Here is a 6,952-nt window from a genome sequence, read left to right as displayed (position 1 = left end):
CAGAGTGCAACAAAGAGATAATGGCCTCCATTTTATCAGCCAGTGTTAGTAATGAGCTTGTTCATCACGGACAGGAGGAGTGGGCTGGAGGACCCGGGGGGAGCACCGAGGAATGCCCATCTATCAGACTCCAATTCCAGCCGCTGTCTGCCGCTACGCCTCCCCTCACCAGACCCCCAGACCACCTCTTCATCACTGTCTGGCTGAGCCATCCCGTCTTCTGCTAGACGCACCGACCCTCTCTGGTCTAGGAAGAGCCAACACACAGCGTACTGTAGTGTAGCGGGAGAGGATTCACCTACATACTGTAATGTATGTCCAAACCATACTCTATAGTGGGAACTATAGATTATTCACCTACAAACAATACTCTCATGTTGGAATTTTGGAGATTATAACCCTACAAACTATACTTTAATTTACATTGAGATTATTAATCTATAAACCAAACTCTAATGTAGGACCTATAGATTATCAATTTACAAACCATACTCTAATGTATGTTGAGATTATTAATCTATAAACCATACTCTGATGTATGAATCATGAGAGGATTCACCTAGAAACCATACTCTAATGTATGGAGATTATTAATCTATAAACCAAACTCTAATGTAGGAACTATAGATTATCAACCTACGAACCATACTCTAATGTATGGAGATTATTCATCTATAAACCATACTCTGATAGGAACTATCGATTATTAACCCACATGCAATACTATAATTAATAATGTAAAACTATAACTAATAATGTTGGAACTGTGGAGATTATTAACCTACAAACCATACTCTAATGTAGGAACTATGAGATTATTAATCTATAAACTATACTCTAATGTAGGAACTATGAGATTATTAATGTCAAACCATATGTAGGAACTATAGAGATGATTATCTAACTATAACTATAAACCTTTGCCACTCGAATAAATGAAATATATTCTGTTTATTTACCTCTAAACCCCATCCTTTCACTTCAAACAAATACGTCAGGTATACAGATCCACTGATTTCTATTGGTATTAATATTTCATAAACATCATATCATGCCCTGACATCCTCTTCAACAGCATCAAAGCAGCCAGTAGAATTCTGTTCTAAAACGATCATACAATGCTAATTAGTCATGTTTCAGACAGAGAGGAGAGGTATGAATTAATTAATGAATGAATTGGTTAAATATAGATAGTCAGATTCCTGAGGTTCCTCATACTGATCAGTGTGTTCCCCCTCTAGGCTTAGTCATATCACCCTCAGCCTCGCACTGGATTTCATTTTATTATATTTAATAAGGAGTTTAGTAACGACTACATGAACGTGAACGACAGAATATCTCATATATTTCTGTTACTTTTGAGAAGACTTCTTCTGTTGTTGTTGAAGCATTCAGGAGCAGGTAGGGGTCAGATGTCATCTCACTCTAGATGACCTGCAGGTAATCCAAAGACGCTGGGGATCGAACCCAGAACCTTTTGACTCACAACTACAATATTCTACTCGCTCTGCTCTGCTGATAAAACCTGACCGGAGCGGAGTGTCAGAGTAAACCTGCATGTTCCCGAATATATTATCTTTCTTTATAATCTATACTAATAAATAACGTATTGTGGCGTATAATAATCTATAACTATACTATTATGAATAACATATAGTGGACTAAGAACTAATAATATATTATCTTTTTTTATATCTATACTAATAATAACATATTGTGTCGTATAATAATCTATATCTTTACTATTTTGAATAACGTATAGTGGACTAATAACTAATAATATATTATCTTTCTTTATAATCTATACTAATTAATAATGTATTTTGGCGTACAATAATTTGTAACTATACTATTTTGAATAACGTATAGTGGACTTAGAACTAATAATATAATCTTTCTTTGTGATCTATATTAATTAATATTATAGTACAGCCGCCCTTTTGTTAGAAACCTCAGTTATTTTTGACAACGATTTTTAAATTTGACAAGCAAATAAGCTCAGTCGTCAAGACAAGGTTCTTCCATGTGCGACTCCTAGCTAAAGTAAAGCCTTATCTCCCTTCAAAGGACTTTGAGAGAGTCATTCACTTGTTTATTATGTCCCGTTTAGATTACTGCAATTCTCTCTATTTTGGTGTGGACCAATGTCTGCTCCGTCGCCTGCAGCTGGTACAAAATGCTGCTGCACGTCTCCTTACTTGGAAAAGGCGAAATGACCACTTTACCTCTGTTCTGGCCTCTCTTCACTGGCTTCCTGTGGTTTTTAGAATCAAGTTCAAAATTCTTTTGTTTGCTTTTAAATCTTTACATGGGCTGGCACCTCAATATATGTCAGAGTTGCTCTGCATTCATGCTCCAGCTAGAGGACTACGGTCAGCTCAGCAGGTGCTGCTGGATGTACCTAGGTGCAGACTAAAGACAAAAGGTGACAGAGCCTTCGCTGTGGCTGCTCCCAGTCTCTGGAACAATCTTCCCCTGAGTCTGAGAACCGCCCAGTCTGTTGACCAGTTTAAAACGCTACTAAAGACCCACTTTTTTGCATTGGCCTTTAACACAAATTAAGCTTTTTTTGTTTTGCTTTGTTGTTGTTGTTGTTTTTGCTGTTGTTGTGTATCTTAGGCCTATTTGTTGTTTTGCATTGTATTTTTGTACAGCACATTGGTCAACTATTGTTGTTTTCAAATGTGATATATAAATAAACTTGACTTGACTAATAACGTATTGTGGCGTATAATAATCTATAACTATACTATTACAAATAACGTATAGTGGACTAAGAACTAATAATATATTATCTTTCTTTATAATCTATACTAATTAATAACGTATTGTGGCATATAATAATCTATAACTATGCTTTTTTGAATAACGTAGAGTGGACTAAGAACTAATAATATATTATCTTTCTTCATAATCTAATCTATACTAATTAATAATGTATAGTGGTGTATAATAATCTATAACATACTAGTATGAATAATGTATAATATATTATCTTCTCTATAATCTATAACTATTCTATTATCTCATTGCAGCACATGACAACATATTGTTTGAACAGAGCTCATAATGTAGAGGCTGTTTTTACTGCCTGCTTCTAATCAAACTCTTCAGGACTGTTCTGGCTGGCAAGCCTGCTCACACGTGGTCTGGCAGTTCCGGTAAATATTCAGATCTTCTGATCTGAATCTTTACCCACAATGTCTAAAATTAGTTTGGTTCAGGTTCTCAGTTCTCTAAATCGGGCCAATCACGTCGCTGGACCGATAGTTCCTCCTCAGATGTTATTGATGTTGATCGTTGCTGATCAATACGTTTTGGACTAGGAGGTGTACAAGTACTACTGTAGGGGTGTAACGATACATGTATTCGTATTGAACCGAATCGGTACGGACGTCACGGTTCGTTGCATGGATTTACACGGAGAATACACGGTATAAAATTAAATAAAACTGGCGTGCGAATTAATAAATGTAATGCCGAACTAATGTTAGATACGCGAGTTCTTCAGGGACAACTAATGGTGCATTTCCACCGGAGGGTGCGGGTCGGTTCGGTTCATTAAGGTGCGGCACGGATCGCGTTTCCACCGCCAAAAGTGGGCGTGACCTGGACTGAGCCGTATTGAGCCGTACTCGTCTCGCTGTACTCCTCCGTTGGGGTACTGAGACGCATGAAAGGGTGCCGACAAGTTCGAGCTACACACGCCGTCCGTCGACGGAATCGCACTTCCGTGAGACAGGGGGATAATAACAAACAAACACATTATCTGCGAGGTATTTCTGAACAACGGCGAAAGCTTCGTTTATTGAAGAAAATGTCACCCAAAAGTTTGCCGTCCTTCTTGAACGTTCTACATTGTTGATCTTTGTTCATTGTGCGCATTCTTTTTTTTTCCTTGGATTTCTTAGCAGGCCACTCTGTGTCGGGCAGCTATGAGGTCACAATGCTAACGTAGCTGCTGCTGCTATCGCCATCCAGTTTATGCGAGCCGTAACTGAGCTGCGCCGAACCGCACCTTCACTACTCCATTAAGCCGCACCGAACCGACCTGCACCCTCCGGTGGAAATGCGCCAATTCTGAGTACTTTGCACTTACATAAATAAGACATGCTGAATTTTCCGTTTTATAACTGATTGTTTTCTTTTGTTAACCACTTGCTGATGGAGTCTGGAGGTGATGTGGGGTACTTATTGTTTACTATTTACATCTTAGATTACACAGTTCAGGCTGTTGCAGCTAGTTCAGGGGAGAGACTGTATGACACTAGGTGGTACAACCTGAGACATGCACAATAAAAAAGAATTGCCTTCTGCATTTTTGTTTTTTCTTTTGCCCTCATTGTACCAAACTCGTACCGAACCCGTACCGAACCGTGATGTCTGAACCGAGGAATGAACCGAACCGTGACTTCAGTGTACCCTTACACCCCTACTGTATACTAGTCCCGTGTACTAGTATTATAAACCAGTAACAAGTACCTTAAGCGCAGAGCAAAGTTCTGTCCTTACTTTCCGATCAAGGATGTCTGGATAAAAGAGGAAGGCTGTGTTCTGAGCATCGCCATGGAAACAGGGCTGACAGAAGGCTGTGTCGGTCCTGGTTTGGCAGCGAGCTAGCGCAGAGCGTAGCGCGCAGAGCGTAGCGCGCAGAGCTAGTTCCGATCACAGCGAACAGACGACGTCCTTGCTCTGGCTCGGGGAGCGCCAACGTTAGACAAATGTTCTTTTGGGGGTCAGAGGTCAACCAAAGTGGGCCACATTCTCTAATCGAATCGCTATTTCAATTCAACCGAGAAAATACGTTAAAACTTTTAAATTATCTTCTCTCGTGTGTTGGGTTTGTTTAGACCATCTCTGCTTTTATTGATAACATGTTGATAAAACCTTTATTTTATGAACCCAAATCATGATATTTTTACACTAGACTCCTTACTAGACTCCTATATTTTCATTGTAAAGATGAGTATGTATATAGATTTGTTGACTTCTACAGAACAAATGGCCTAAAAAGACAAGGCTCCTCAAAATAAAAGACAGAAGTATAGAAAGTAAATCACTCAATACACAATCTTTTCCAATAAGTTCTTTTTTTAATCTATTTTCCAATAAAAAATACATTCATACAGAAACTATTTTACAAAACAATTTCAAATGAAAAACTTTTGTTAAGCCATAAAACAAATAAAAATATAACCTCATATTTATCATTTCATGTTCGCATCGAAGAAAGTTTTCGTAGCCAAAGATGTTGCCTTGGAGTACAAAGAAAGTTGTTTTATAGTGAATAATTCAAATGAAAACATTTTGGCCACCGGGATACAATACCACCATAAACGTCTGATTCAAGTTTCAGAGTGGTGGCTGTGGTTCTTAAATCGGTTTCATCTTGCAGTTCTTTATGGGCCACTCTCTTGGATTCTGTTTGTTTGAGCTCTGTCCACCATGTTGTCATTTGACAAAAACAGCAAAACCCAAGTTATTCCAAAAGCAGACGAAGATGAGAATGGAGTGCATCTAATTTACATTTCACTGAACTCCCGCCATCCTCCTCTTTAGAAAAACACGCCACTTTCTTTTTTATTTGTTTTTTCATTTTTTGGTCCCAAACCCCTTTAAAATAGAATCTTCCTGTACAAAATTCTCTTAGTTTACAATGTACACGTCTCTGCCTTGTGAAAACCTCTCAGTGTAGAAGGGGAAACAAGCCTCTGAGGTTCTCTATCTCACCACAGAGCAGTGTTGCTCAGAGTACAGCTCAGGTGTACTACGTTGTAAAATACACACTAACACATGTAGTACTATGAGTAGTACATGTAGTACCACACGCAGTTATGTACACATGTAATACTAGTACTACATGGAGTACTACATATAGTACTCCATGCAGTAATATACACAATACGAGATGTGGTACTACACGCAGTAATATATTTACAGTACTACATGTATTACTACACTCAGTAATATATACACAGTACTACATGTAATACTACATGTAGTACATGTAGTACTAAGTGTAATACTACATGTAGTATTCAATAGAGTTATGTACTCAGTACTACATGAAGTTCTACACACAGTACCACACGCAGTACACACAGACAGGTGTCACGCGTCCTCACACACACGCTGACAGACTGAGAGTGTGTGTGGTTCCACCTTTCCCCTTGTGCTCAGTGTACACACGACCTGGAACCCAGAGCCAGGAACCTACAGCCTCCCAGACCGCCTGGTCAGACCCGACCTGGTCAGACCCGACCTGGTCAGACCCCACCTGGTCAGACCCACCTGGTCTAGACCCAGGTGGTCAGACCCCACCTGGTCTAGACCCACCTGGTCAGACCCCACCTGGTCAGACCCCACCTGGTCTAGACCCACCTGGTCAGACCCCACCTGGTCTAGACCCACCTGGCCAGACCCCACCTGGTCTAGACCCAGGTGGTCAGACCCCACCTGGTCTAGTCCCAGGTGGTCAGACCCAGGTGGTCAGACCCCACCTAGTCTAGACCCAGGTGGTCAGACCCCACCTGGTCTAGACCCCACCTGGTCAGACCCCACCTGGTCTAGTCCCACCTGGTCCCCCAACGGGTGCCATAACCAAACTGGTTCCCAAGGCGATGTCTTTGCAGGAGCCGGTCCCTCCGGTTCTCCGCTGTTCCAACTCGCCGCCCTCTCTGCTCTGCCCTGGGATTCAAACCAGCACCCTCCTCCCTGGGTCTGACCCCCTGCGCCCTGGGTTCTGAGCTCTGGGATTCACCCCCCCCCCCCCCCCCCCCAAAATCTCCAAACAGGAAGTATAGTTCAGCTAACAACCCGGAACTCTAGCAGTAACCGTACTGCGCGTCATGAGAACGTTCTTCTCACCGTCGTACCTCTTCACAGGAAGTCGTCACCACCAAGTGCATTCATACCGCGGCCGCTACATGGCAGTCCGACGCCGCGACTTAAG

Source organism: Pollachius pollachius (genome assembly GCF_949987615.1).
Source record: "Pollachius pollachius genome assembly, chromosome: 14".
In the NCBI taxonomy this organism is placed as follows: Eukaryota; Metazoa; Chordata; class Actinopteri; order Gadiformes; family Gadidae; genus Pollachius; species Pollachius pollachius.
The sequence above is the reverse complement of the archived record's forward strand: the minus strand, read 5'-3'. Positions refer to the sequence as shown.